Here is a 12,741-nt window from a genome sequence, read left to right as displayed (position 1 = left end):
TGCCATAAAGTAGATTATTGAATTATTGATGTTATATCTAAAGACCAGTGAAGTAGAAAATAATCATTTTATAAACAGTTTGCTTATAAATTGAGATTAATTTTGCAAACAAAAAAACGGACCCACAGTATAGGCAGTAGTATTATATCCTAGCCACTTGAACACAAAGGGAAGGGGGTATTGAAATTTAAGGAGTGTTACTGCTGGTTCAACCACATGTTAAAATTAGAAAAGTGGCACATTACAAATGCTGAAAAAGACTAAATGGAGCAGTTCTTGAAAATATAAAATAAAATTAAAAGATAATACATAAACATAGTATTTATCATGAAAATATACATGAATGTTGTATGAGGCATACTGATCTCAAATTAGATAGTGGACGTAGGTGGGAGAGAAAGTAGTAGACAATGCTTTGAGTGCAGTAAATTTAGGTGGGAAAAGGTAAAAATAAAATCAGATGAGGCTTTCAGCTGTTGCTGCCATTAGTATGTGCATCAACACTGACTCAGGCACCAGACCGGGCATCTTATGTTTCTGTTATCTTATTTAAACCTGACAACAACCTAAGGATGTTGACATCGTTGTTATTCCCAATTGAAGTTGAGCAAACTTAGGTCAAACTGGCTAGTAAGAGCTGGTGCCAAAATCATGTCTGATGCCAATGTTTTTCCTGCTATGTAGCACTCGTTAGAGTGGGAGTGTGACGTTGGACAACTCTATGTCTTTCTTTGAGTAAATCATAGAAAAATCCACAATGAAAGAACAGAGTCAAGGAAATGAAAACTTTCGTGCTTACATTTAGACTGGATATAGGCTTCACAGAATATTCAGAAAATCAGTAACAATTGCTAAGATAATGGAGACACTGAAATATGTTTTTAAAATATCGTAAAGCCAGTATGTAGGGAAGACAGTGATAAATGACCCAGGAAATGCTTTGTGGATGACATGAGACCCTGAGCACTGGCCCAGGGCAGCAGATTCAGGGAGTGCCATACTTTGTCACTGAGTTATCACCAATGCGAGTTGGGATCCTAACTGTGACATCTGCTAGTTCTCGATCTCAGAACTATGTAAGTAACTTCTGTTATTTCACCTTTTTATAGGTGAAGAACGTATCTTCAGGTTCTTCACCTATAAAAAGGTGAAATAACAGAACCTTTCTCTAGAGCTGTTAGGACTACATGAGATGTCACACATAAAAGGCAAGGAAGGCACAGAGTAGAAATTCTGCAAAATTCCATGATCCAAAAGGTCCAAAAAGAGATCACTCCTTACACGAAACCCACTGGTAGGTAGTGCCCCCTTCATAACCCTGTGTGGTCATGGTGAGGACTCGGCTTGATGAGACTGATTAAACCTTGGGATGTTAAACGGGCCCTTTTCTTCAAGAGAATATGCAGTTAGAAGGAAAATTCATTAAGTACTCAGTCAAAAAAATATTTGTCACTTTTTAAAATTCAATTATTTCTTTGTGATAGATACTGTTATAAATGTTTTATATATATTAGATGTTAACTCAATTTGCACAACAACTATATGGGTAAGAGATTATTTATTATTCCCATCTTTCAAATGAGGGGATTAAAACAGAGAAGTTAAGTACTTGCCCAGAGTCACGAAGCTTGTGAGAAGCCACACTGGAAATTGAATTCTAGCTCCAAGGTCTATGTGTTTAATCACAACAGTCTCTCATCATCATGAGACAGGGAATAGAAAAGCAGGGATAGACAGCAAAAACTGTATTCCAGTGTGGGAACCAAACCAAAAGCCAAGGAAACAGCAAATATACAATTGCAATCTAAAGCAGTGATAAGTGCTATTGGAAAACAAGGTAGGCTGGTAGATAGGGAGTATTTCAGATTGAAGTAGGAATTATCTTTATTCATTTGAGAAACAGTAGAGAAACCATGTGCCTGGGGTGAAAACAGAACCCTCATATCTAGAATATGTAAAGAACAATTGCAACTCAATAGACAAATCACTCAATTAAAAATGGGCAAACGACTTGAATAGATACGTCTTCAAAAAAGACATACAAATGGACAATAAGCACATGAAAAGACATTCAACATTATTAGTCACTAGGGAGATGCAAATCAAAACCACAATGAGATACCATTTTATACCCAGTAGGACAGCTATAATGAAAAAGACAGACAGTAACAAGTATTGGTGAGGATGTGACGGAATCTCAGACCTTCATAAACTGTGGATGGGAATGCCATTCTATTGCATAGTCTTTTCCAATGCAACTGCCTTGGAAAACAGTTGGGCCGTTCTTCAAATTGTAAAATACAGAGTTATCATATAATCCAGCAACTCGACTCTGACATACAGACATGAGAGAAGTGAAAACATATGTCCACAGAAAACGGACATGAATGTTTACAGCAGCATTATTCATATTAGCAGAAAGGCAGAAACACCCTCAAATGTCCATAAACTAATGAGTGGATAAAATGCAGTATATCCAATCAAGGGAATATTATCCAGCAATAATAAAGAATGAATTATTAATATGTGCTAAAAGACAGGTAAGCCTTGAAGACATGCTAAGTGAAAGAAACCAGTCACAGAAGACCACATGTTGTATGATTCCATTTACATGAAATTTCCAGAATAAGCATAGCTACAGATACATGAAGTGGATTAATAGTTGCCTAGAGCTTGGGGTGGAGGGAGGGTTGTAGGCCGATGGCTAAGAGGTGCAGGGTTTCTTTGGGGAAGCAAAATGTTTTAAAACTGGTAATGGTGATGGATGTGTAACTGTGAATATACTAAAGACCACTGAACTTTACACTTCAAGTGGGTAAATTGTATGGTATGTGGATTATATCTCAATAAAGCTGTTTTGTAAAACAGGTGGAGCCATACAGACTACAGTAAGGAGTCTGCATTTTAAGTGTGATGGGACATCCTTAAATGACAGAGCAGAGGGGTCATAGGAAGAAAATCAGTTTCTAGGCCAAGGCAGTCATCTGGGTATGAGAAGGGGGGCCTTGTCTGGGACAGAGGTAGTAAAAGTAAGAAAGATAACAGTTGGAAGTTCTATCTCCAGGAAAATATAAGGATAAAATGCCAAAAGAAGAGATATGGAGAGCAGAAATGTATCTACTGCCTGTTACAAGCCACACTCATTGCTCCCAACATGTCTGACACTGTCCTGCATGGAAAGAAGCCATTCTCAATCCTCCACTCCTCACCCCTTCCTGCTCCTGACTCCAGAGGAAAGGACAGTCTCCATTGCCCCTTTACCCTTCCTAATTTAAAAGCAGTTCCAGTTGGAGATGAGAGTCCCTAGCTTTTCTGGTTCCCATTAATCTGAGTTTCTATGCCAATATCAATCATTAATAATGTTGAGGAGTTAGGTTAAAACCTTGTTTTTAATAATATCATGCAAACTTAATAATAAAAACTAGCGTGGTCCAGGCACTTGCAGTCTAAACCCATTTTACACAGAGTTGGTATTGAATTTGTTGCCTAGTTTTACAGGGAGTGTTGAGGCTATCAACTCTGAGTGGTCTTGGCTTTTCGTCTCTATACTTAACAAATATATTTCTGTCTCCACTCCCTCTTTGCTCTGGTTTTAGAGGAAGAGGCTTTCTCCTTCCTTCTCAGGGTGGGTTCTCCATTGGGCTCTATTATATTTGGTTCCTACTTCATCTAGCTGGTTTGCCTTTCCTATCTTCAAACTTTTCAGTGTTCTTATCTCTTCTGGCTCCTTCTATTTAGTGTATAAACATATAGTGCTATCTCTGTTCTTCAGAGTCAAACTTCTTAAAATCCCCAGAGACATTTTGTTCTCACTTCCCCTTCCCTACACAACCCATGGCCATCTGACTTCCAATCCCTGATTCCACTGAAGTTTCTCAGCTAAGATGACCAGTGACCTCCTATTTGGCCTATCTTGGGGTGAATTTTCAGTCTGTGTTCTGAGTAATTAGCACTAGTGCTGAGTCTTTCCTTAAGAAACTGTTTCTCTCTTGGTTTTGTCTGACACTCCTGGATTTCTTAGCATTGTCTAAGTTCCTTTATCATTGGCTCTCCTTCTTTTTCCCTTTACATTCCTGCGGTTCCTAATTTTGGTCCTTTTCTCACTTTATTCTCCTTGGAAACCACATTCAAATGTCCATCTCTCCTTCCCAACCAAGTCTCACTCTTGAATTTCTGATCCACTGACCGTATAGCCAACATTACCACCTGCTTGTCTTTCACTCAATGTGTACATCATCTTTTCCTCAAAATAACTTCTTCCTTCTGAATCTCTTATCTTGGTTAACCATCCATACTGTAATCCAAGTCAGATGACTTGACACCAGTTTTCAAGTCTATGTCCTGGGCTTGCCTATTGGATAGCACAGGTCCCACTGTATTCTGAATAACAGTGAGCTGTATCACCTACAGTGGTGTGAGCTTTTACAATGTTTATGGTTGTGTCTACACTGCTTGACACAGATGCTGGAAAACAGTAGATTCTTGTAGTTTTTTCAATGGATAGATTCAAGACTTTCTTCCTTGAAATTTTCCCTGATGCTACCTCTAAGTAAAGGTGGTCTTTCTGTTCTTCAGGCCGTAACTTTACCTTTCAGAGAAGAAAGAGAATTGGCAATGCCTGATGAGATGCTCTGTCCCCACATACATTAAGGTTGAGTGGCAGAGTGGAATTGCATGTGTCCACAGCCTGTTCTATCTTTGCATAGGCCACGGTGGTATACAGGCCTACATAACCTGTTCACAATTTTTTAGTACTGATATTTACTTTTTTTTACTTGACTCTCTTGGAAAATTTAGTACATGTAAAATACAAAAATATCCAAAAATCATATCTAGCTGGAATAAAATATTTTCTTTATCTACTTATTTACCCATTAATTTTTTAAATAGGCTCCACACTCATGATGGAGCCCAACATGGGGCTTGAACTCAGGATCATGAGATTGAGACCTGAGCTAAGATCAAGGGTCGGATACTTAACCCACTGAGCTATGGAGGTATGATTGGAATAAAATATTTTAATCTCTTATGAATTTGATGTGGTGTCTAACTATGAAGGGTTCTAGTGTAACTAAAACTCTTCATTCTTATATTCTCTCTTTCTTTTAACAATCACTCGTGTGTTTCTCACAATGTTCAAAGCTTCTCTGCTAGATTCTGAGGAAAATGAAATGATTTTAAATACAGTTTGTCTTCTAAAGGATTTTTGTCAAATCTCATTAACTTGATGCTTTTTAGTTAGTATTGTATTTTCAACATGGTATTTGCAAAAGATTCAAAAATGCTTTTAAGTTAATCTTCTATAGTAATGTAAGGAAACCTTATGAGTATTGGAACAGTAACTGCTTACTTAAGATCTAAAATGCAAAAATAAATACAACAATGTATCTAAACATATTGGCAAACTGTAATCTATGTTTCCAAATATTTTTTTAAGCAAGACAAAATCTTAACAAGCCCACAGACAGAAGTCACGGAGGTCAAATGTGCAGCCATCAGTCTGCCCTGCCTGGGGCCGTGGGTCAGGCACAGTTCTGACCTTGCAGCTCATCCCGCCTCCCCATGGCACAGTCTTCTCATCTATGAAAAGGGACTGGTAACAGCCCTTCCCTGTACCCCATAGGCTGTTGCTCCGGTTGGGGCTGTTGTGTGAATTAAAAGAATTCGTAGACGAAAAGTACTTAGAAGAGTGGTTGACACCATGTCAGTGCTGTCGTATTATTATAATAGAAAAACGCGTGTCTTCTGCTTGACACCAAACTACTCAGAGGAGAAATTCAATTATCAGACATTTTTAAGTATCTCTGTTGATGCTCGCGGATTCTGTAAGCTAAGATTTCTAGCTGTTGGGCCAAATGTTTAACTTTTGAGCCAATGTTTAGCAGCAGAGCTAAGGTTCATTCGGTTCTTTGCACAGGCTACTTCTGATACCAAGGTTAATTGGCATAGTAAATACGTGCGTCTCAGAGAGGTATGGTAAAGACTTATGCTGTCTCCGAATTATTTTTCAAACTGATGGGATGTTTTCATTATAAAAAGTTCACAGAGTTATAGAATACGGGGAGTGAAAAGGACAGTAGTGCTCACCCAGCATAGCCCTTAATATGACAGATGTTATCAATAAGGAAAAGAAAGCAACTTGTCAAGTCTGAATCATTCTACCTCTTAATGATATTTAACTATGAGTGGAAGCCAGACAAACTTGAGACCCAGCGTCATTTGACACAATGTTGCTGACACTGGTTTTTTTTCTGTGTTTTGTTTTTTCACGTACATTGTGCCCAGATACCATGCTGCATAGGGGCATATGGAGTACATGGATTTAGAGAACGGTTAGATTTGGGGCTCAAGTCTCAATCCTGCTGGTGACCTAAGGAAAAATATCTTACTGTCTCGATTTCAGTTGCTTCACCTGCAAAAAGGAGACTCGAGTGGAAATGTTATGAGTATTGAATTATATAATACCTAAAAGGAACTTAACACCATGGGTAGCTCAGTGTAAGCACCTGGTAAATGTTAAGAAGAGTTATTATTATTACTATTGTCAAATATAGCCTCATTGTTATGGGAAAGATCCATATGCACAATGTTTGTACCGAAAGTTCTTTTTTAAAAATTTTATTTTTATTTGCCAAACTTTAAGAAATAGTTCTTGGGTCAGTGATTTCACCCAAGTCAAGTCAGAATCCTTCAACTATTTAATGATATTTAACTATGAGTGGTGTATGTGTGTGTGTGTGTGTGAATGAGGCAGCAGAGGTATATCTGCACATTTCCATTATTTGACAGAGCTAAGATCTGGGATCATATGGCTTTTTCAAATTCTCCTCACCTCACTTGCAGTTTGCTGTGATATACCCTACTTATCAACTCTAATCTGCAAATCCTGGCCCTTGGAATCCTCTGGTTGGTAAGGTTTGATTACAGAAGAAACAGTCCCAGAGAAGTAAGTGAATCAGGTATGGAATATAACCAAACCTCAAATGTTTATGGAAGCAAAGTCGGACCCCAAGAAGATACCTGCCATGGGAAAGTTGGTCAGTACATGATTTCATACAAATAACAACAAAAACAACAACAACAAACACTTGAAAATTTGACCCTTAAACCAAAAAGTTGGCATCAAAATGTACAAACTGTTTTCCAATCTGAAATCTATGCCTGGAAGATTATTCAGTTCAACGTGAATATTTAAGAAAGATAAAGCTGGAGGAATATTCTATTAGTTCAAAAAAGTCCAAGTGGAATATATTTAACTGACCTGTGAAAACCAATGTAGGCAGTATTTAGAAAGGTTTTTTTATTTGTTTGTTTCATTTAGACTTGGAACCTGCATTTCAGGAGGAAAATAATAGAGCTTTAATCCCTTGGAAAAAAAAATTCCCAAATACATCATAGAATCTAGGATAATCCTTCATGAAGTCAGAAGCAAAAATAGAAAAAAGAAAAAAAAATAACTTGCTCTACCATTAAAAATAACCAAAACAGCAACCCCGGTCTCCATTCTTTCATTTCCTCAGGTCTGACATTCTGCAGATGACCGCCCTTATTTGTCCCTACATGTTTTCCAAAATATAAAAGTGAAATAGAGTCCCAAGGGCACTGTACTTGAAAGGTTATGAGAGTTAGAGAATTTTAACCATGCCTGCCAAATCAGCAGATGGCTTGTGATTATAATTATATGCATCAATAAAACGAATAATCTTTACAAAATTTGAATTTCTACTAAAGTAAGGGATTTAGTAAGCAGATGCAACAGAATGCATTTTCTTTAACCCTTTTGGTAGACACTGGTATCTTTCACACAAAAAAAAGATCAAGGGCTGTACACATAATAGGTTGTATACTCTCATTTTTGCCCCCTTTCTAAAGTAGTCATATTGTCAGCCTCAATCTTTCCTTGATTTCATTTTCTTCATGAGCATATTTCCTTCTCACCTCCTTTTCACCCTTCAGAATAGAAATGTTTAGACTAATTCCTGCCATTGTTTGATATTTGAAAGAAGAAAATTTAAAAGAGGTAAATACCTTCATTCAAATTCATACCAAATATACTATAGAAACAAAAGAGCAAACAGTGGATGCATCTTTCTAGCTAATTGTATTTTTTACAAATTAGGTTTTCAATAAAAAAAATTTTCATTTTTTTGTTTTCTGATTCTCTTTAATCTATATTTTAGGAATGAAAATATTATTTATTCTATTGAAATACTTAACTATTTCATTTCTGTCTGGTTTTGCATAACATTACAAGTAATGATAACTAAGTTTTGTCTCATGCAAAGCCTGAATTCACTCATATAGAAATTGGATACATATAGGATACATTTGCAAAAAAAAAAAAAAAAGACAAGATTTGCACACTGACCTTTAGCCATATTTCTCCTTCATGAGGGAAAATTCTAAATTGAGGAAATGAAATTAAACTTTCAAATTTTGGAAAAGGTGGGAAAATGTATCACAGAAATTTGTGTACTTATTTTTTAATGAAATTGTAATGTAAATGTTTTTCATGGAATTATCAAGTGTAACTCTTCATTAAGATAATATATCAATTCACCTATTTAACTGCGACAAACCAACACATAGAACATTTAGTTAGGAGTATTTAGAGAATATGTATTTGTGCAGCTATCTCTGGGTCCTTCATATTTATACTATATAAATCAACTAAATCAAAACGTTCTGATCTAAACTGCTATTATATGTTATAGATGACCTATTTAATAGTATAAATAAGTTACTAATAAGACTTTGAAGGTATTGACAGTTTGTGGGTTAACACAATTTACTTGTGGTTACAAGATTTATAAGATCAGAAATTCTCCTCAGCTTCAAAATTCTCTCAAAGGTGCAGCTTAAATGTGCAGATCAAATCCTGTCAGAACAAATATTCCTACAATTGCAATCTGAAGAATTAAACTGAAAAAGCAGTAATTCTTGCCCAGAAGCTTATAAATTTGATGCAAAACTTGTCAAAAAGCATTCAAATACTTATAAGGAAATCCAAGTGTCTCTTCGAGTTCACTGAAATGGAATTTTAAAGCATTCAGTAATAAACATGTTCAAGTTTCTTTATGTAGGTGATAAAATATTTTTTAATCATAATGTCCTGGAAGAGGGAATTTTTTTTCTTTTTTTTAACCAAATCCAAAGTACCAACTAAGGGAAACCATCTAAGCCAAAAACTTATGAAATGAATCCTAAAGGGGCAAAAAATAAAGATACTAATATTAAAAATATGAAAGAAATGAGGAGTACACCTAGTAATCTTATTACATGAAGACCTTTGCTATAATTTAATACTTACAGATATCCCATTTTGAAATAAGATAAAGTTAAGTATTTCTGTTTACAGAAAGTTAAAGTTGAAATGTCATGAAATTCTAATGTATACTCTGGATTGCCATTAATAAAGCTATGCATAATAAGCCAATTTAACCATATATTCTTAATGTATACTTAGTATATTTAACTTGTTACCTTAGACTGGATATGAGCACTCAGCCATGTAAAATGGAATTTTCAAATCCTTCAGGGAATCTCACAAATTTAAGACTCTGGAAGGGAAAACATAAGAGAGTTCTGTATTGATGGAAGCAGGTGGTAGGGAATGTGTAACATGGTACTGACATGTCCACTTACTGTCACAAACTCCAAGTGAAAGTTAAAAAACAAACACTCTTTGAACACCTACCATATACCAAGGGCTTTAGGTATATTATCTTATTTAATTCTCACATGAGTCATGAGTCAAATTTATCTAGCCTGGCCCCCATCTAACAGACCAGGAAACCAAGGTCCAGAAAAATTAAGTAACTTATCCAGGGCTACGGATTTAGTAAATGGAAGAATCAGGTCTCAAACACATGTACGTGAGAAGGGGGTGTCAGAGATTCTCTCCTCACTTTGTGTCACCTATATAGCACACATGACTTCTTCTCTAGGAAATGCTTTACAGTTCTTCTTATATCATGGATCCTCAGGGGTGGGAATGAGGTCCCCATATTCCTTATAGTCCCGAGTACAATCCTTTGAACCATGTAGTTTTAATAATACTTGTCAAATAAGTGAACCTAAATTAAAGTTCCTTCTGTCAACAGAAATTAAGTTCCTCACATTTCCTTAAAGAAAAAAGTTATAAAGAAGCTAAAACCATTTTCTTAGTGTATTTCCATAGTGAACATTTTTAAAAATCTCTCAAATTCAAGAACAATGTTTGTACAAACAAGTTCACATAAGCCAAAAGTAATGATCTGTGCCCTCTTATCTTAATTACCACACACACAGACCCATTTTGTCCTGAAGAATGACAATTACATTTCTGTTACAGTAATTCCACTCAGTTTTATCCCCAGTGATGCAACTACCCAGACTTCAGTCAAGTTTGCTCATCCTTTGCTATGCTACTGAGGAGAGGGGCAAAATATTTATAGCAATCCAGAAGGATTGTGTATTTTCTGAACAATTCACTCCCGTATTAATAGGATGAATGTTAGCAAGCACAGAAAAATAGATTATAATCCATGAGATTCAGATTTTAAATCTTTATAACAGGAAAAAAACAACAACAACACCCTAATATATGTATAATGTCTGAAAGAGTAAACTAGTTGCAGAACTCTACTGGAAACTAAAATTGGTAGGTAGTTACTGTGGCCATTTTCATATAGCTTGCTTTTCCCATGATTTCTACCATATTGATTAGATTACATATTAGAAAATTCTTAATTTAGTAAAATCATAGCATATCTTCCCCATATATATTTTACTTGACATTACCAAGACACTATTAAACCTCTCTCTTCACAGAATTGATTTCCTTGTCAATTCTGATTACTATGAAAATAATAGAGTTTGTAATACATAATATATGTCATATACTATACACATAAAGCCTTAAATGAATTATATAAATAAAATGAATGTTGGGAACACATTTAGAAGAGGAAAAGTACTTTGAGACCAAAAAAAAATTTAAAAAAAGGAAGAAGTATATGACCTCTGGTCACCCACACCATAATATAAACTCTATTATGAATCTCTCATGAATACTATTAATAAGTGATTTATTCTGTATCATAAAATTTCTATATTCTTATATAAATAAAAATGTTTCAGGGCAAGTAATACAAGTTAGCAAACTGATTTCTACATAACATGAAGAGTTTTAATTTATGAACAGATGATTATGACATCCCATTCTAATACTAAATGACAGTGATTTTTTAAAATTCAATCCTGACACTGATATTATGAACCCATCTATTTTAAAACACCACACTTATGTTAACAGTACTTTTTCAAATGTTTCCAATGAGATTGTCAGAGTTTATTAAATCACTGACTATCCGCTAAGCTGAACAGTTCTTAGAATAAAATATTTAATTTACCTGAATGTCTTGTAACAATATCATCCTCTCTTGAACTAAACATCCTCTGAGTACACAAGTCTAAGGCAGACAGACATTTCAGCAAGGCAAATAAGACTTTCTGGCAACTTCCTGTTGCCATATTTCTCTAAAAGGATCCTGCAATGTTATACTTCAATACTGCAAATGCATTTTTCCAAGGGACACAGTAAGCCAATGCTGCTCAGTGTCAGATAGCTTTGATTTTTCCCCCAAGTACAGCAAGCAAATAACCACTAATCCTATTCAATATTACAAATTCACAGCAATGATTTTATTTGCAGATCCAAGAGAGAGAGAATACACGAAAAACAGAAAAGCTTTTATTTTCTTGTTTTGTTGCGTTTGATTGATTGATTTTTAAGATACTGATCAAGGAAATGGTTATCCCACATATGATATTAAATACACCTTAGCAGATGGGACAATTTTACATTGACAAGAATGAACCTCACTGCACAGACTCCGGCTCAAGGTTTCCATTATCTTTTAAAAGCAGTAGGACAACTAAAATCAAAGTTGCCTCAGGCTTTTGAAAGTTTTTCAAACCTGAACCCACACCTGAATGGTCGTCATTTGTGAAAGCACCATTTCTCCAACAAACAGCCTACCTTCTCAAATTCAAGTTCACTTACATTTTGGGGTACACTTCACTTTTGAAATTCAAAAACTTTTATGAAACAGCAAAACAAAACAACAATAACAACAACGTAAGAGCATTGATCACTAAAGCAACATTTCCAGAAGTGATAGCAAAATCCCTTCATTCTGACCTACTTGTCGAGAATCGGACTTTGAGCCCCACGGTTAGGCTAAGATTTGTTCTACTTTCTCCCTAGGGCTTAATTGCCAGACTGACTTACCCGTGCCTCCTAGCCTTTGTTCTGCCTCTCACGCTGACATCAGGGAAGCAGTGATGTAGAATAAAGCAGGGGTGGGCTAGGTTAGTCCAGTGTTTGTGTCGTTGTGTGGTGTGCGGGGACACTCTGTGATACTCTAGTGAGCTGCTAAGCTTTTTTTGTAGGCTTTGTGTCATTTACTTAACGACCAATCTCATTAGCTGCCAGGGTACAATGGGCTGATGCATTTTCTATGTACATACTCTACACAGTGACCCTCAAGGTTGCCGAAGGTCTATTTAATCAGTCAAATGCTGAATATATTTGCAGTAAATCACTAAAAAAAGAAAAAAAATATGGGACTACCGAGGTATCTTACAGGCTCACTATTTACGGGTGGTTATACGCAGGTAATAAAATGCATGCATATTTAGCCAAAACAAGGGTAGTGCAGGCAGAGAGGAATTATCTAGCTTGCACTGCTGACCTTA

The 12,741-nt window shown here is 35.8% G+C and overlaps 1 protein-coding gene across 1 annotated transcript in view; it reads right to left on the bottom strand.

The window, feature by feature from the left end:
- The window catches only part of LOC308341988 (suppression of tumorigenicity 18 protein), a gene marked incomplete at both ends in the record, with an annotated part of 128,360 nt that extends 115,913 nt beyond the window's left edge, over positions 1 to 12,447 (bottom strand). The window contains one exon of the mRNA XM_080802164.1: positions 12,275 to 12,447. The remainder of the gene's footprint in view (positions 1 to 12,274) is intronic.
- Between the last annotated feature and the right edge of the window lie 294 nt (positions 12,448 to 12,741).

Source organism: Martes martes (genome assembly GCF_963455335.1).
Source record: "Martes martes genome assembly, chromosome: 4".
Taxonomy (NCBI): Eukaryota; Metazoa; Chordata; class Mammalia; order Carnivora; family Mustelidae; genus Martes; species Martes martes.
This window is presented reverse-complemented; position numbering and strand designations above follow the sequence as displayed.